This window comes from Chlamydotis macqueenii, chromosome Z (genome assembly GCF_036417535.1).
Source record: "Chlamydotis macqueenii isolate bChlMac1 chromosome Z, bChlMac1.mat, whole genome shotgun sequence".
In the NCBI taxonomy this organism is placed as follows: Eukaryota; Metazoa; Chordata; class Aves; order Otidiformes; family Otididae; genus Chlamydotis; species Chlamydotis macqueenii.
The window spans coordinates 73813759-73833934 of NC_141593.1; positions in this window are offsets into that span (position 1 = coordinate 73813759).

Below are 20176 nucleotides of genomic sequence, written 5' to 3' on the forward strand. Positions count from 1 at the left end.
TGAGTACTCGTATATACTTCAGTACACCCAACATATTGAGCAGAAGCAATTGTGCCTTCCAACCTGCAAACTCTGACAGTTCTCCTCAGCAAATAAAGCCCCAAGTCTTCACTATCCAAGACTAAACAACTCCAGTTGCTGAATTTTGCCCCATCTATGAAGATGGACTCAACATCTTCCAGGAGAGACAATGTAGAACAATATTTAAACTATTTTTGGTAGGTACAGCAAATGAATTAAACAGGAAAATCTCAAGACAGAGATGTGCTGAATTATGGCCTGTTCAATCAAAAAGCATTACTGTGCAATTATCAGTAGTTTTAAAAGTCTGTCATCCTAGCAAAGTAAAACTGTCTGACACTACCTTATTGCCTGATCTTGGACTATTGGTAAATGCATTATTTTCTTTTCCCTGTCAGGGAATTACCAGCAGAGAAACTGGAGACTCAGAGTTTGTATTTCTAGAGTAATTGTTTCCTGCATTATTTCACTGGGAAATCACAGGCATGAGGTGACTCTAATTATGTTGTTATGTCAAAAAATAAAAAATCCATGAGGATTTAGGATTTCTTTTTTTTTTCCCATTACTAGTATGATAATTGAACTAAAAGTACATTTTTGTTACAAACATACTAGTTGTTCTATCTGAAAAAAAAACATTCACAGGCTAAAACTTAGAAATAGAGTTTAACTCTTCCTTGAACTAACAGATTATTAAGTGGAAACTTTATGTCCTTTCTCAGGAAGAGCACAATGACACTTTATCTTTGTGTAAATGTCTTCTCAGGGAAAGTTTGCATTTGTTTTTGCAAATGTATTACTTCCTATAGCACATTTCCCCCAGCCAATCTGGAAAGTACTTTCTATTACTGTGGGAATTACAACTAATGAAGAGATGGAATAACCGTCTGCAGGGAGGAAGTCATAACCACAACTGCAGAGGATGCATCGGGGTTGTCCTAGCCCTTGCAGCTGTCTAGGTGATGGGGCAGCCTAGAAGTGATGTGCAATAAAGCATTGGCATGGTGTGTGTCCAGCTGCTAGCAGAGGTGGCATGTGGGATGACTCAGTTTGTTCCTTGGGTGATGCCTGTAACAAAGGTGCCACTAGGTCCCCTTTTTCACTCTTGTTTTGAGATGCTAGTTGCTGCCAAACTTTTAGCCTACATGTTCATGCAACGAACTTAAAACATGGACATCTCATAACAAGGATTCAGTCAGAATACTTTTTAAAAGATGTTGTTAAACAATCTAGGGTATTCTAATAGATGAAAGTAAATTTTACAAGGTTTGTGAGGGAAGTGGGAAAGAAATGCAAAAACATTAACCTATATTTCCTCAACACTACCTTTCACATTTTTCTTAGAAAAAACGCTGCATTTTGTAAAGACCTTACAAAGGGATCAAGGTACAATGTGACTCCATGGTAAAGATGCATACCTCTTGTCTGAATGTGGGGCATGTTTCTAGGACAGCAATATTTATTTTCCAGAATCATATATCTGTTTATTTAAACCTAATAGAGCTTTTTGTATAGTTTGCTGTCTCAGTTTGTGTTTCCAGATAACCATAGATACTTTTGTAAGAGAAGCTCACTGTGTGTAAAGTTCTCCCTCTAAATTTTTTTTTTTTTTTATCGGTAGCAATGAAGTAAAAAGAAGTTCAGAGGAGTTCTGGCCTTTCTGAATATAAGATGTGCATTATTATTTAATTCAGAAAATTCTTCAGTTGCCATTACTTCTTTACCTTTTCTTCATTATAATTTTGGCTAGGAAACATATTTCCAAATGGATTGATGAATAGGGAGGATGTTGCCAAACACATACCCATGCATTTTCAGCCAGATCATCTTTTCTCTTCTCCACTTTCTTTTTCCTAAACAGGAATATTATTACTGTTGTTGTTGTTATTGCTGTTATTTGTTTTCTAAGTATTGTTACATGTGTCTGGGTAAACCTAGCTAAAAGATTAAACACCTGCAGGTTTTCCATATGTGTTGTTTCATCTTAAAGATTTGTGCTGCTTGGAGATTTCCTATTACTTAACTGAATTCTGCTTTAACTGCCAAGGCTACACCCCTGTAGCAAATAATTTCAGCTCCAAGCTGAATTTTAACTGATTTATTGCATTTTATAACCAATTATACAAGGCTCCACTGCAGCTATAGGTGAGAAAGTATGAATGTAAATGCATGGCACAAGACGATCTCTGAATGTAGAAACTTAAGATACCTTTGAATGAAATGAAGTCATTTGTGCTGTTTTCCCTACTGTGGAGTATCTTTGCCAACAGTCTGGCCAGACGAGTAGAGGAGAGCCTTAAACTAGAAATAACAGGAGAGGGAGTGATTCCATAAAGGATATGTAAGGAATTTGGGGACAGGATGGGTGAGCCAGGCGTCCAGAGTCATGGGAATAGAAAAGATATAGCAATCAATGAAACAAAGCTGAAATGGAATCCCTTCAAACCAAGGCACTTAAAGAAGGAGATAAGAGCAGAACGCCTGATGGAGAAGGTTCTCAGGCTTCTTCTGGGGAACAGCATGCTTGGGTGTTGGTCTGAAATGCCCCTGCACAAATCCACCCAGCACAGTGCATCAACAGGAGAAGTGAGAAGTCTTTGTGCACTTAAAGGGCCTTGACCTCACTGAGATCACAGGGACATGGGTTGAAAACACACATGACTGCAGTCCTGTGATGGAGGGATACAGGCTTCTTAGGAAGGCCAGTCTGGGAAGGTGACGAGGGGAACTGACCCGCTGTGTGGGAGAGCACCTGAACCACATGGAGCTTTGCCTTGGGATGGGTCAGGAGTTAGTTGAGAGCTTTGGGTGAAAGTTATGGGGCATCAGCATGTATGCTGTTGTACACCTCTTGATCAGGTACAAGAAATACATGGAGTCTTCTTCAAGTATCTGTAAGAAGCCTCATGTTCACTGGCCCTGGTCCTTGTGGGGGACTTAATTACCTCTATATAGCATCATAGAATCATTGAATGGTTAGGGTTGGAAGAGACCTTCAAAGGTCATCTAGTCCAATCCCCCTGCAAGGAGCAGGGACATCTTTGACTAGATCAGGTTGCTCAGAGCCTCATCCAACCTGGCCTTGAACTTTTCCAGGGACCTGCTGGAAGGACAATGCAGCAGGACCCAACAAAAATATTGACATTCGAAGTCTAAATTATTTATTTAATATAAAAAAATATGCCAATAGCAACAGTATGGTTAAAAACCATTATAAGGGAAACTCGCTTAGAATGTTGCCCGTTGCACTGAGGCTTTTCTTTCCCTTCACATGCTCCCCAGGATACAGATATCTCTGGGTGCAATGTGTGAAGTGAGGGAACTGTGAAGTGGGGCTTCTGGTAAGTTGTCAGCATCTGAGGTTCCTCACCGTGATCTAGTGATGGGGACTTCTTTCTTCTTAGTTTTGGGCCCACTAGGGTTTATTTTTATCACTTTCTTAGCAAAATCTGCTTGGACATTTTTGGTCTGTTGGTTGGTTTTGTGTACTTTTCTGTTGGTTCCCAGTTGTTCAATCTTTCTGTTTCTGTTTGTCATTTACAAAACTGGCTTTACTTGAAAAACATGAGGCTGTACCCCTTTGGTGACCACTGTGCTTATAGGCTAGGCCCTCTGGTCCTGTCTCTGTACTCTGCCAGGTGAAGTTTTAGTCTACAGTCACATATAGTTCAGCCCACACAGAACAACTACTCGTTATCCTTATAAACCAACTAATAACTAAACCAAATCTAGTTCGTAGTTACCTTACTGCTTGATACCTGTTGTCTCAGCTAAAAAAGCTAAAACAGCTCAGGTCAAGACAAGGCTAGAGGTGTCCTGACATCTTGTCCTGGCAGTACAAACCTTAGTCATGCCAAAACTCATGTTTTCTGGGCTGCAACAAGAGAGGTAGTTTTGTCTCCAATTTTGCATGCACAACCAAATAGAGACATGGAAATAACTCAATCTGAGCAAGAAGGCACTCTTTTATGAGTTCTGGGTCAGAACAAAGGAGACCACAGTCTTGCAAAACATCTCTCTTTCAGCATTTTACTTAGATCTGTTTTTTTACTGAAAGAAAAAAAAAAAAGAGCATCTTCCACATCCACAATAAACGTCGTTTCCCATTACATTAATTATTACGGTGCTTGCCTACCATGAAGCTTAGTGAAGTCACAGGGAAATACTGCACCATAACACTTGTTTATTTCTAAATACAGTGACAGCTATGAGGACTAAAATAAAATGATTGCATGAGAAACTTCTTTCAAACTATGGCAAATATGTGAATTCAAATGTAGCTCCTGCAAATTTAACCTGCTCGGCCTCTTGCAACCTTTTTCATTGTTAATTACCTGAATTCATTTAAGCTGCTCTTCACCCAGAAATTATGTTTTAGTCTTACCAAAAGGCAAGCTTAGTATTAGTGCCATTTCTTACTGAAATGAAATGATGATGAAATGATGATGAAATGATGATAAACTTCATCAGCTGAGAGTAAGTTGGAAGCTTCGTTGTCTTCATCGTAATTGTGGAAACTTATGTTCACACCTCCATCCTTGGGATTTGCCCAAGAACGTGTGATTTTGTCTGAACACTAATGAGAAGTGAAATAGTAGACTCTTGATATGCAGATTTCCTAGAGAGAACAAACAATTAGCAGTCGGCTTACTCTTTTTTTTTTGGAGAGAATTACTGAAGTTAAGCCTTTTTGGTGTTGTGTTAATGACCTGCTTACTCCATATAATCATAGGACCATAGCATAACTCAGATTAGAAGGGTCCTTGGGAAGGTTGTTTTTCAACTACCATCTCAAAGCAGAGTGAGGTGCTGGTGCTGATGAAACCAGATTTTTAAGGTTCTGTCTAATCACCCCTAGAAAAACGCTCAGGTTGAGCAACCTACTCTTCTGCCTGCTGATCCTCATGGCAGGAAATTTTCTCCTTCTGTCCAGCCTGAGTGTCTCTAGTTTCAGCTGATGCTGCTGTGTCTTGCCCTTGTGCCAGGTACCATTGCGAAGAACCTATCCCTGTCCCACAGTACAAACATTTTAATGACCAGATGAAAATGAGACAGAGGAGTTCAGACAAGAAGTGGCATCTTCCTTCACTTTTCATGTTTTTTATTTATAGGCTATATAAACACATGTACACACGCTAATTAATCAATAATATCTTTTTAAACATGACCTCTCTAAGCTCTGTGAGTTACGAGGTTTCTTCTAGAGCAATACATGAACACTCTTGAGCTGTGTCCTTGTCACGCTCCGATTTTAGATGAGAGGAAGGCCCCCTTGCTTTCTAGCCGACCTCAGGTGAGTCTGGGAGGTTAGAGGCGGCTAGACCAACCTCTCACACACAAGAGCGTGGTTTTGCTCGGATTGTCGGGAACAGAATTAAGACTTAAAATGGAGTCAAGCACCAGGTAACTTTATTTGCTCAACAACAAGTCTGCAAATGCAAAAGAATGAGAGAAAGAAAGGAAAGAGGGAAAAGTTTCGTTGCAATAGCTACCACCACGGAGCTGCGGCGTCCCGACAGCCCAGTTCACTTGGTGGGAGAACGTTCCGTCCGATGTTGGTTCCAATGTTGGTTCCAATGTTGCTTCAATGATGGTTCTGTCGATGATGGTTCTTTTGATGATGGTTTCCTTTTTGATGTTGGTTGTTTCTGTCCTTTTATCGTTGTCTCATTGCATATTCATTGTCCTTAAAACAGGAAGCCTCTAGTCCTGTGGTTTGACTGGCTTGGAAGGGATCAGGAATTGGCTTGCAAGGTAACGGGCCTATGGTTTAACTGATGTTCCATTCCTTAAGTGGTGGTTTGATGTTTCGACAATGTTGAGACAAACATTTGACACAGTCTTTTGCAGTCCTACTACAGATGCGGAAGTCAGTGGTTGAAAAGTAGAAAGTCCCTTTAACAATAATTAGGATGTTTAATCAGATCTCTAGTATTCTTAAGGTTTCATTGCCTTTTTTTTTTTGTAGTACTCTCTGGTTAATAATGAGGAGTCACAAATAAGTGTGTTTTAAGGATACAGAAACTTAAGAAGAAGTAAGTTTATCTTTTGTCTGGCAGGACAATTGTTTCCCAATTTTCTATGGTACTGGTGGAATTTAATGTCAGTTTCAAACACCATAGGGCAAATAATGGATTTTACAGTTCAGTTTTTGAACCAAAAATGGGTTTAAAAATTAACAGGATGACAAGAAAAATCCTTTGGATTTAAACTGTGGTATATGATTTCAGATTAAGATTTTTTTTTTTTCTAAAAATTTCTACTTTCCCCTTTAAAAATTCTACCTAAAGAACATAATTCAATATTATCAGTAATTCAACATATTCAAGCCTGATAACTTTCATTTTTAATTATTCTCATAATTTAATATATTTTTTCCCCTACACTGTATTATAGCTTTTGAATAGCAATATTAACCACTTTGAAACTGTAGCTTTAGTGTTTATGCTATTGGTGAATAATTATCAGTTCTACGTTAAAGAACAGATAGTTCTAAAACAGCAATATACTTCATGGAAATATGTTCTTTTTCACTGGTCTCTTGGTATTACATGCAACAGGGGAAACATTAAAACAGTCTTTACTGTTTTATTTTTGAGAAGCTGTTAGAAATTATTAATATTTTCTGCAATACATCTAGTGCTGTATGCTAAAGGAGAAGGATTTTTTGTGTGTTTCAGTAGCCAGGGGAAAGCAGAATCTTGTAAGGTTCTACTGGAGTTTGTTTAAATTAAATATGTAATGTTTAAAAAAAGAAATGTTCAGGGCTACACCTAGTAACTAGGATGTATGGGTTTTTCACATCGGACCTAGAAGCTAAGAAATAGCCTCTGAAATACTGGGCTGTCTTTCTTTTCACTATTGCCAACTAGTATTTTGTGGTTTGTTTTCTTTTTGTTTTGTTTTGTTTTGTTTTTTTTCTCCCCTGACTCACTTTGTCAACTCATGAACTTAGCAGTTTTCTTGTCCTTTCACTAATTTAGTTCCCCCAGAATCCCATTCTAAACTCGTTCTATGCTTCCTTATTCAGCTCTCCAGGAGAGGCTTTTCCCTCAAACACTCTTTAAATCAGGTAGATATTAAAAAGCTAAGATAGTTAAGGGAAGGGAAAAATTGGACAAGCTGGAACAGACAAAAACAATCCACAGCTGAACACCATGTTCTTTACCTTATAGTTTGACACTGTCCGTTTGTTTTCTTAATTCAGCAAAACAATTTCAGAATCTGAAGTTATGGACCAGAATATGATTACAAAATCACAAGAAAAGATGCAATCTAGCTGCCCTATGAAAAATGCTGTTATTTTCAGCTGACAAGTCCTTCATTTCTTCATCTACAACTACCCAACTTGTTTTGTGAAGTCACTACAGTCACCACACGAACTTGGTACTGGACACTGATTCCAGAGAATTTTCTCTTCTACACAGACTGAAAACTATATTTGGGCTCAACTCAAGCATTGCTTTAAAGCACTTTTGTAAAGTGCCTTCACTAAGTTACAATTTTGAATTTATGATGTTTTTGGGATTATTGATTATAAGCACTACAACATTTCGTCTTCACAGTGTGAGAGTAACCATGTGATAATGGTAAGTGTTCTTTTTCTGCAAATGAGCCACACCAGCCAGAAAACTTTGTTGACTGTTCAGGTGAAGGCACAATGTGGTTGTAATGACTGATACAAGGGATAAGCTCCATTAAGCTATTGTCACAGCACTGGGTGTCTGAAGTAATACTGCTGTTTGACATGTCTATTAATAGGCTCTGACATTTTAACACTAACCTGCATATCCATCTTAATATACGTTGGTTCCCTCTTTCCTTGTGTCAAAATAGCAAATAATTTCCAGTCTACCATTGAAAACAATGCATTGAGACAAAGGTCAAGTGCTGTTTTATAAATGGTCAGAAATGTTGAGTCATTTACAGAAGCAGAAGTGTTAGTTCTTGACATTGATTTATACCTGTTTCTTGTGCAACCTGCAATTTTCTCATTAAAATGTGAGCCTTACTGGTTGCATGCCATTTTCTCTTTGACTTTTGGTTTGCCAGTCTGTATAAATTGGCTTGCCATTAATATGTCACACTGGGATTTCAAACACCAAGTTAATTTTGGTCTGTATTGGGAAAAGCAGAAGGGGTGGGAGGAGTAAGAAAGGAGTAAGAAAATACAGATAAAGTTACAAGGTCACTGATAGAGGATATTTTTACTGTGTAAAGCAAATTCACTTTCCGAATTCTTATATGCTTTGGATATGCTTTATATACCTGAAGTGCATCAGGTGATATGATTATTGTCAACCAAAGGTAATTTTCTATCTTCTTCCATATGTTCCTCATAAGAGGATAAAGTTTGTGGACAAAAGTTTGTTTGTTTGATGTGGACAAAAATTTCTCTTGCCTTTAGCTCTTGGCCTTGACGAGGAAACACATAAGCTGTTTTATTAGAAGTCTTGGAGCCTTCTAATCTTAGAAAACGTCCATGTTTCTTTTCCTTCCTCTCTAGTCTTCTTAGTAGCCTTTTATTTAAAGTTTTCAAGTTATGAAAGTTCAACCAGTATAAATATACCGTGTGATCTGAACAGCAAACAGCACGTGAATTCAGTCTGTCAGCTGCCATTGACCAAGGCCTCCTTTAAATAACTTTCCTTAGCTGTGCTTTTCTATGGAAACAAAACAAGCAATGTCCTTGCATTAAGCAAAACAAATTTTAAAAACCCATCTGCTAAAATCCTGTGCTACAGCTCAGTTCTTCTGCCATGGGAAGTTTAATCATTGGTTTGAGTGGAAGCAGACTAGGAACATACCTGGAAACAGTAGAATAGCTCACATCAACCCCTCCATAGAATGGTTGGTTAGTCCTTCTAGTTCTCAACTGAGTAATTCTGAGCTAGTTAAGATAAGTCAGATAGTATATGGAACAGGAGATTCCATACCCACTGATCTCTTCTGAAGTTTTTGTTCTGGTCTTTCTAGGATGCCATGTGACCAACACAGCTCCTGGTAGCTGGCCATTATGGAAATAGTGTGGAGTCCTCTGATTTTAAGCTAGCAAAAGAACTAGGCATCTAGTGTAAGGAAATATGCAAAACCATTATGCGTATCTACTTTTATTTAAGCCAAAGGAAATAAGTTTCCCAGAGTTGTAAGGCACGTGATCTTACTCTCCATCGATGATTCCATAACAGTTGTATGTAGTTCTGCTTTCTGCTTACAAGCATTACTAAGCCCTACTTTCAGTGATGTGTTGAGAAATCAATTGAAAACCTACCCGGAGTTTTGTTTACTGGTAAAGCCACATCTAGCAGTAACAGATGGAAGTTTGCTGCTGAAAGATAAGATATATGTTTGTGCACAATTGCTTTTGTCACCTGAGGATTTATCAGTCAATTAAATAGAACCACTGAGACAAACCAACGTTCTTGCTCATAGATGACCTCAATAAAATGTCAGTAGGAATCAAGGAATGTCTCTCTCGTGATTTCTACATGAGTCTACCAATAGCACCTGCATAAATGCTGTTCAATGGCTTGTTATTTAAACACTTCATACCATATTATACAAACAGGATTTAATTGAGGAATAATACATCTTAGTGCTTGGAATTAATAGTGAGAATCTTACATGGTAGGAGTTTGGTCAGTATATTGAGCAGGACTTGTAAAAGCACTCTCTTAAAGAGTTTGCAACATGCCTTGTGGGATTTGTGCAGTAAAGTTTGTGCTGTTGAGAAAAAGTATCACTTCAGGCTTGATAGTGTGTGAAATAATTTTAATTTTTGTGATACAATTGACTCTGAAACCGATATAGATACTCCCTTTGCTGTCATAAGCCAAGGCTTTTTCAATTGTTCTGTTAAAATGTTGTTTTGTGTCAGAGTTGGTGAATACTATGACCAGTTTCAAGCTCTAACTAATACAGTATTGTCTCAGTTATTCCAACAATCCTTAGGCAATTTTGTCTCTGTGGTAGGTTGATGAGATCAGCATCCAGCTCTCTTCCAGAACATTGTCTTTCCAAAGTGATACAGGTGTAGAAACAAAGTGCAGGGAATACATGTGTATGCTATGAATTAAATTAAACAACTGTGTGCAAGAAGGAGCACAATTTATTTCTTAAAAACCTTCTACTTAGGAAGTAGATGTCAGAAGATGCTTACACTGGAAGAAGTCATAGGGGAACCTTAGTCAGGTTGGTCCCTTATGTGCTTTATGATGAGCCTGAAGTTTTAGTGACAGGAATAATCTATATTGGTGCAGAATATGGTCACAGATCCTTCCAGGAATGTACAGTTATTTGCTGAAGTACCTAACATATTTAGAGAAGCAGGATTCCTTTGATACCAACCACTGCAATATGGTTTATCATTTCAGCAAGAACATTCCTGAGGGTGTAACTGGGGGATCGTTCTTCCCCACAGTACACCCCTCTGTAACATTTGTCAACTTGCAAGTCTCTATGTGAATGTGTCATATGGCTAATGCTGTTTTAAATGCAGTTTCTGGCATTTAATATAATGAAGTGAAGGTGTCATTACAGAAACAGTTTGCAAGAGGATTATCTGTAGGGCTCAAACCCTTGAAGTAATCGAATAAAATAGCAAACTTCAACTAATAATAAATGTGCACAGAGGTTTAACAAGGGGGCAGTCAGATGCCAACAAAATTGAGCAGAGTTGCACATAGCTAATGAAATGTTGTAAGCTGGAGTGTAAGCTGCCTACCTCTAGGGAACCACTGTAATGCTGATGTATAAATTACTACGGTGCAGGGAAAGAAAAAGAATAGGAACAACAATTAATGGAATGCAGTATATACTTGGCATCTGAGTTTTGATCAACTTGAAAGCCAATTACTTATTCTTGAGTATGTGAAATTACCTGCAGGATTGTTTGGGAGTGTTCCCACAAGTGTTCTGAGTAGTCCTGTCCAGCAGTGTTCATTGATACTATTTATCTCATGGAAATGTATTATATTTGGTCCTATTTGCATGAGATTCTCAGCTTCAGGGTGGACTTTTTAGTTGCTGACACTAGCTGGCTGGATGTAGGCCCCTCCTGGGTAAGTGCTCAAACTACCAGAAAGAACATTGCTTTCTTTATTGTAGGATGAATTATTTATTAATAGAGGATGTGTTGGATCTGACAGAAGAGTCTGTGATTATGGCTCAGTTCTGGAGGTATTTGCTAAAGATGTGAGACTAGATTGAAATGACTGTTCCTTAATCACTTTGACAACCCTGTCTCTTAGGCATGAGAAAAAAATCCATCTCAAACCACACAAAACCCTGCATATCTCAAAATATTTTTTTTTACCTAAATAGTTTTTCATGAGAAAAGGTAAGGAAAGGGAAGAAACTGATAGATTTCTGTCTAGACTTAGTACATTATTGAAGGTGTAGAACATAACCATCTGATTATTGATTAATGAGACTTTTGCTTTCTATATTTTTTGCTTCCCACTATTTAATTTTGAAACTTTTCGACTTTGTCCCTCAAATCTATTATGCATGAATTTACCAAGTAATTCAGAGCCTTTTGCCCACAGGGTATTAGCCGTTGAGACTTAGTCTGTGATATATCTGTAGCTCTGCTAATGCACTGCACCAAAGAAATTCCATCTTTTGACCATTCCTTTCCAATAAACGGAGTATCAGGCAGAAACATTGCCCTCACAGTAAAATCTGAATGGCTTTTTTTTTTCCTTATAATAAAGTTGTAGAGAGTTACATAAGAACCAGAATTGCATTAAAGGACCATATAACCTACAGAGACATAAAACTAATAAACAGTGTGAGCTTGAGGAATGATTATGAGAAAAGAGCTATGAATGTGGTAAATATAGTTAACAGTGCACTGCATAAAAATCAGCTTCTACATAAAAGGTGATCTGGTGTTATCAATGCTGTGATTTAAATTCTTCAGCCTTGTTTGTTTCCCTTATGAATGCTTCATCTATTCATTCTGAAAAATAGAGAAGTAGGTTTTTAGAAAAACAAATAGGAAGGAAAGAGCTGTCCTAAGTGGGAATTTATGCTTGGATCTGTCAAGTGCTTCTAGTTGCTAAACAGGGTACAGATATAGTCTTGGTGTTCAAAAAGCCTAACTCATGCTGAGTTCAGTTCTTGAAGGATAACAAGTCTGGCTGGGCAAGAAAGTAAACTAATTTTTTTTTTGTTCTAGAAGTCTGCACAAACGTTTTCAAAGAGAATGAAATACTCACCTTCTCTCATCAAGAATTTGTGGATTCGAACTTTCCTTTATGAAAGACCTTGGACACAGACTGTTATATTGTGAATGAAGACGGCAATTTCAGATGTTCACTTTAGTTTGGAGGACAAATTTCCTACAGTAGGGAAAGAAAAACTGATTATTTCAGTAACAGAATACCTCTGCCTCCTTTTGTCTTTTTAGTTCACATTTTCTTCTTCTGCTCCATGTCAGTCATGGATTAAAATGTAACTTTCCTCTTTTCAGGTTTTGTATATATTCAGAAAGTCTTCTAGAATTTCTCTTTGTGGACATTTTCTTTATAAACTAAAAAAAGTCTACTGTATTCCTTTCTTCCTTCCAGATTTATGACTGATAAACTTTTATTTGAGCACTTTTAATCAGCTGTAAAACCAGCTGCTTTTTGTGCTTCGCAAATTGGTGTCTAGGTTCATCAGATTTCATAACTATGAAAAGATTCCTACAATTCCCATTTCCTAGTCCTAGCCTTTTACTTGATTGTGAAATCTACTACTTTTTTTTTTTTAAATACTGTTATTATTTGTGTGTGTGTCTTTTAGCTAAAGCTTTCCTATGTGCCCTTCTGCTAGCTGGTGAGATGTCCTTGCAGTGTAGGAAAATAAACTTTTAATGCTCTTTGATTTGCACACAGCTATGTCACTGCCTTCACCTTTTCATCTCAGATGCACAGACATTTTTCTTCCAATGTCTGTGATACTAGTATTCCTTAAGGTAATACTGGCTATGGTGGGCATACTGCACCCAAACAGGTCCTGATTTTCTGGGAATCAACCACTGGTCCTGAATCCAGCCTTTCCTGTTTATTTCTTTAGTTACAGCAAAGAGAGTTCCTGACAGTGTTTTAGGTAACTTGGCCTAACCACAGCACCATGAATAGTAGAAGCTGAAGAAATAAATGTACATTTTGTGATGAGTCTACCTGCTGATATATCTAATTTGTGGATATTACTGGCTTTAAAAGGTTAAATTGTTGTTATTTGGTTATTAATGGAGGTTGACACTTGCAAGTCCAGAACATCCCTACAAAGGCAATATTAGAAGAGTACTGGAGCTAATTTTGAAATGTTCTGTGTAGCTACTGGCTAACAGTGTATCTCACATTGCTCCACTTCCTGTAACAGCACAGTTGTATCATCTGCTTATCTTGTAGTAAGTGATTAGTACATCCAATTTTAGAATGAGAGAGTTTCACTCTCCTTGGCTGTCTTTCAGCCAACATGTGATTGTTTCACACAGCAATGCCTTTTAGCTTTGCTTCAAGAAACATTTCTCCAAACCTACATAAAGATTGACTGTACATTATGGAAGGTAGACTGAATTAGAACATATAATTCAACTTCCAAGGAAAGAAATGTTCTTCAGACTGAGTCTGAATGTCAGTCTTGTGCTTAGTTTAGAAAAAAAAATCTGTTCTCCTTTGGATTCAGAGTTTGTATTTGGACTTACATCTCTGATCTGTGAGAATTACAATTGGCAAACCAACGTCTGGCAAATGAGTAAAAAGTCTTTGAATTTTGCTTACATTTCTTAGATTCATTGGCCACAGAAAGGGAAAGAGAATCTTGTTTATATTCTTCCTTTTTTACAGGTGTGGTCTTAAGCTAGTAAGGGAAAATCTGGACTTCAAGATTTACTCTCAAGTAACTAAAAATATTTTTGTAGGAGGTAGAACACCTTCAACCAAAATGAATCTTATCTGAAACACCAACAGACTCATCTGCAGCGTATCGATGCTTTTGAGTCAAGTGGATTCAAAACACAGGTTTTGAAACCTACTCAACACTTAGGTGGCCAGCTTACTCTCTGGACTTTAGAGTGTAGGAGGAGAGAATAGAAAGTCCATTCTACTCAAAACAAAACAAGAAAGCACAAAATCATGGTAACTGCCCTGAAAACACACATAAGTTTTGAGACTAAAAGATTCACTTGGTGTGAAATGGTTCTTTGCAGACCTTAAAAATAAGAGGTGTATGTGGAGTTGATTTGGCATCCAACTTTTTCTGCCTCTGCTCATATGGGTTTATTTTGTCCTGCTGCTGAACCAAGAAACCCATTATTTGCACATTCGTAGTCCATTATACCTCTCAGCACATTGCAGTCCTCGACCACAAACACGGAGATTGCCCTCTGTGGGGAAAGAGATGAGAATTATTTCTGCTCTTCTCCAGAAAAGGATCAATCCACTGAAACCTCAGAGGAAATCAGCCGCCTCAAGGCACTGGCTGTAGAGGAATTTCTCTCCCTTTGCAGCTGGAGCATCTTTGGCTCTCGAATGATCCTGTATGAAAGCAGCACCATCTGTTGTGCACTGGGCTTGGCTTCTCAGTGAAGGTCTGCAATCTGGGGATGCTGTTTCAGGTTGTACTAGTGCTGCTCATCCCTGACTCTAAAATCTCTCTCTGTATATTCCCTAGCCTTGATTGAATATCTCTATGACCTTTGTTCATCTGATGTTTTGTCCTGCACAAATCATATCAAACTTTAAATTATTATATACTTGTTTGAAACTTTATGAGTTGGAAGATGCTGATAAAATAGTTGTTTGCCTGTGAAGCTCTGCTGGGCTAGAAGGATAAGGTATTATATTTAGTGTAGTTTTCAATGCTTACTTTTGTAACAATTTATTGAGTTATACTGTTATACAAAAGTGAGTTCGAGATCAGACCAGATCACAGAAAACAGAGAATGAGGTACCTACAACACACAGTCTGTAAATGGTGTCCCTACTGCTTTGTATAAATAATATGAATATAGCAATCTGGTCACGTCCAGAGGGTAGTGGTCAACGGCTCAATATCCAGATGGAGGTCAGTGACAAGTGGTGTCCCTCAAGGGTCTATACTGGGACTGGTTGTCACTCTCCGATTTCAGATGAGAGGAAGGCCCCCTTGTGTTCTAGCCAACCTCAGACGAGTCTGGGAAGCTAGGGGCGGCTGGACCAACCTCTCACATACCGGAGCAAGGGTTTGCTCCTATTCTCAGGAACAGAATTAAGACTCAAAATGGAGTCAAGCACCAGGTAACTTTATTTTTGCGACAAGAAGGTCGAAAATGCAAGAGAAAGAGAGAAAGAAAGGAAAGAGAGAAAAAAGCTTCAGTTGCAATAGCTACCACCACGAAGCTGTGGCGTCCCGACAGTCCAGTGCACTCGGTGGGGGAACATTCCGTCCGATGTTGGTTCTGTCCGATGTTGGTTCCGTCTGATGTTGGTTGTTTCTGACCTTTTATTGTTCGTCTCCTTGCATATTCATTGTCCTTCCAAGAATCACGTCACGTACTCCAAGAGCTGGTTTGCTTGGCCGCACCCCTCACCTGGCAGTGATACGCATGCCCAATACTGTCTCTGGGCCACTCTGTTTTTCTGGCCTCGGGTCTGGGCGCATGCCTGGGGGTAAGGCTAAATTTCTCAGAATCAGCTCTACATTCACGTTTGCAGGACAACAGGAAGAAAATAGGAATTGGCTTGCAAGATAATGGGAATTGGCTTGCAAGATAACAGGAAGACTCTAGTCCTATGGTTTAGCTGATGTTCCATTGTTCAGGTGGTGGTTTGATGTTTCGACAATGTTAAGCCACAGTCTCTGAAGTCTCTTACACTGGTACTGTTTAACATCTTCATCAATGACATAGACAGTGGTATATAGTGCACCCTCAGCAAATCTGCAGACAACACCAAGCTGAGTGGTGCGGTTGACATGCCTGAGGGATGGGATGTCATTCAGAGGGACCTACAAAACCTTGAGAAGCGGGCCTATCCAAACCTCAAGAAGTTCAACAAGGCCAAGTGCAAGGTTCTGCACATGGGTCAGGGCAACCCCTGGTATCAATACAGGCTGGGGGATAAAGGGATTGGGAGCAGCCTTGCTGAGAAAGACTTGGGAGTGCTGGTGGACAAGAAGCTCAACATGAGCCAATAATGCACACCTGCAGCACAGAAAGCCAAATGCATCCTGGGCTGCATCAAAAGAAGCACAGCCAGCAGGTTGAGGGAGGTGATTCTGCCCCTCTACTCTGCTCTTTTGAGACCCCGGTTGGAGTACTGCATTCAGCTCTGGAGCCCCCAATATAAGAAGGACATGGACCCATTGCAGTAGTCCAGAGGTGGGCCACAAAGACGATGAGAGGGCTGGAGCACCTCTCCTATGAAGAAAGGCTGAGAGAGTTGGGGTTGTTCAGCCTGGAGAAGAGAAGGCTCCAGGGAGACCTTACAGCAGTCTTCCAGTACCTAAAAGGGGCCTACAGGAAAGATGGGGAGAGACTGTTCAATAGGGCCTGTAGCAACAGGACAAGGGGCAGGGGTTTAAACTAAAAGGCGGCAGATTCAGACTAGGTATAAGGAAGATATTTTTTACAATGAGGGTGGCGAAGCACTGTACAGGCTTCCCAGAGAGGTGGTAGATGCCCCGTCCCTGGAGATGTTCAAGGTCAGGCTGGCTGGGGCTCTGAGCAACCCAATCTGTTTCAGGGTGTCCTCTGCTCACTGCAGGAGGAGTGGTCTAGATGACCCCTGAAGGTCCTTTCCAAGACAAACCATTCTATGATTCTATGATCTTTCTCTGTTTCTGGTTTATCTATTTATATAAAACAAAAGTAGTTCTTTTTTGAACAAAGTTTCAATATACTTCTAGCAGGAAATAAAAGATGAAATAAAAGAACTCCTTGAGCTTATCAATAATAAGAAATACTCTAGATATGTTAATGTGATGTATACTGACCATCGAAATTAATGAACAATTAAAATAAGAAGGTAACCATGTCATTGCAGCAAGCCTGTTGTTGTTCAACTGTGGCTGAAACACAACTGAGATAGGCAGAAACATAAGACATCTTAGCCTGATGAAGCAGTTTACTTTAGTTGCTGGGCTTGTACTATGGATTACAAAGACTCAGCTTTCTCCAACATGGTTGATTTGATTTTAGTTTTAAACATAGTGAAGAGCAATAACCGTCCTTACATAAACAGTAAAAAGGGAAAGTGCTTGCTTAGGTAATGCGATGTTTTTGTAGTAAATCTTTGTCTAACCATGGAAGGACAAGTTAAAAAACAATAATTTTGTAAGAGCATTTGAAAAAGCTGGGAAAAAACCTGATCAACCATGGAGCTAAGTTCTCTTTCTCTGGTCTGAAATCAATACAACAATTTTCAGACAAAATTCAAACTTGAAATCACTGTCATTCTGGGTAATTTAAATTATTTTAATCTGTTTAATTTATTATCATTAATGCCTTGAATTTCAAACAGTTATTCCAAACCTCTGTTTAGACTGAATTTTGCTGCTTTTTTGGTTTTGTAACTGATAGCTTCTATACTGGAGAGTTTGTCTATTTTGTTCAACTCAGTTATTTTCTCTGTTATGGTAATATCTCTCTTTGTGAGCATTGTCTTTTTTGAAAGCTTTGTTTTTATGTTAGATGTTAGGTGAACCAGCCCTTTGTTTCACTCAGAGTCCAGCACAGACCTTTGGGTAGGTCTAGTTACAGGACTGCAGCTAATACAGGGTGTTTAAACCCGCCTTGTGGAATATTTTCTTTCCAAACACATCTTCCAAACCATCTGAAAACAGAATCATTTACATCAACAACATGGTTCTAATATTATTTTATCTATAATCTAAACATAAAAACACCCTGTATGCACAATCTTATTAACCTGTTTACAATGAAACAACATTTTCCTTTGGAACCAAAATCACCACTAAATGTAGTAGAAATATTATTACTCACTTGATGCCTCTTCAGGGAAAGCATAAAATATCTCCATATACAAATTATATTAGTTCCACTGTACTTATCCAAAAATTATTACTATGTTTTGCAATAGTTATAATAATAGAATATTGGCTTAGTGATCAATTTCTCATTTATTTGCTGTTTGTGTTGTTTGAAATGATTGCTTCACATATCATGTACTCTTGATTTCTTAAAGCTTTCTTCTTCATTTCTTTCTACTTAAATAATTTTTGTTGTTCCTTTTATCGTCATGAGAAGTCTTGTGCCCACTGCCCTTTGAACTTGCTAAAACAGATAGGCATACTTCTGTATTAGGCTGCTGCAGTGTTATAATTCTTATTGTCTTCTGTTTCCCATAAAGCACCTTCCTACACAAGTGTAAATACTAGACTTAAAACAATAGCAAAGTTATACTGACAACAAAAATATATACAGTAACTTTTATAACTAAAATTCCGTTTAAAAAAAAAAAAAAAAAAGAAAAAAGAAGCATCAATGTAGTCAGCCCCTGGTTAATAGAACAGTATGGAAAAAAAAGGCTAAAAAAAAAGATATTTCCCTATTTTGCTAAAGGGTGAAAAATTGTTACAGTTTTTTTTTGAGTTTATCCTTTTTTCTCTGCACAGATTTCCGTATCTTCACTGCAAATAAAGATGCTCCATCAGCAAGCAGTTTGGCATTGACCTGAAGTAGAAGTTTCACAGCCTGGGGAGAAAGATGGTCAAAGGATGCATTTTACACTTTCAGGAACTTCTCTCCCATCAGTATCCAAAATGCACAATAAACACGTAGCTTGAAGGAAGGTGAATACTAACAAGGGCAATTTGGCTATTGTTTTTATTTTAAGGTTATGGCCTCGCTCTGTCAGCAGGACTATTGAGAGCTCTGAACCTGACTAAATAATGAGCAAGCAGGAGCAGCAGAGGCCGAATACGGTGAACTGCTAAGGAGCCCAGTATGTGCTCCTTCACCGCTGCCATCTTTGTGGGGTGGGTCTCCTCCCTGCCTGGGAGCACTAGATAGCAGATGATTCCCTTGAGCCTCTGGCATATATGTTACCTGTTTTGTGTTTCTTGACCACATACAGGTCTTCAACCAGAGCAAGGTCAGGAAGGCTATCCATTACTTTGTTAAGTGAAAAAAAGACCGCTTCCATTTACTTTATGAAGTTTTATTTTGCTGTTAGCCACAGTCAAAACTTATTTATATACATTAAAACATCTTAAAATGTGACACTGTTGAGACATTATATATAAACTTGTTTGTCTGATTTGTAGCCAAGTTATGATAGCTATAAAACTAAGAACTTGAATATACTTTACCCATTTCAGTGAAATCTGAGCATTGACATGCTGCTCCAGGTAAAAGAATTCAGGATCTGAACGAGGAAAACTTGTCGTAAGTGGTGTAGAGGTCAGGAAACCTTGGTTACTATGACCAGAAGAAATGAGATAGAATCATACAATCGTAGAATGGTTTGGTTTGGAAGTGACCTTTAAAGTCATGTAGTCCAATGCCGCTGCCCATGGGCAGGGAAATATTTCACTAGGTCTGGTTGCTCAAAGCCCCATCTGACTTGACTTTGAACACTTCCAATGATGGACATCCAGAACTTCTCTGGGCAACCTGTTCCTGTGTCTCATCACTCTCATTGTAAAAAATTTATTCCTTATGTCCAATCTAAATTTACCCCCTTTCAGTTTAAAATCATTACCCCTTGTCCTGTCATTGCAGGCACTGGTAAATGTCCCTCTACATAATTCTCATAAGATACTGGATATCCCCTTTAGATACTGGAAGGCTGCTATAAGGTCTCCCTGGACGCTTCTGTACTCCAGGCTGAACAGCCCCAACTCTCTCAGCCTGTTCTCACAAGAGAGGTGCTCCAGCCTTCTGATCATCTTCGTGGCCCTCCTCTGGACTCGCTCCAACAGGTCCATGTCTTTCTTGTACTGATGCTCCCAGAGCTGAATGCAGTACTCCAACTGGGGTCTCCTAAGAGCAGAGTAAGTTTGGAGAATCACATCCCTTGACCTGCTGAGCACCCTTCTTTTTATACAGATCAGGATACAGAGAGGCTGGATGAGTTTCAGAGACAGCAGAATCATTAACATCCTGATTTTTGCAGGTCTGCTGATGTATTAGAGTTCTTTTGTATGTGTAAATTGATTATCC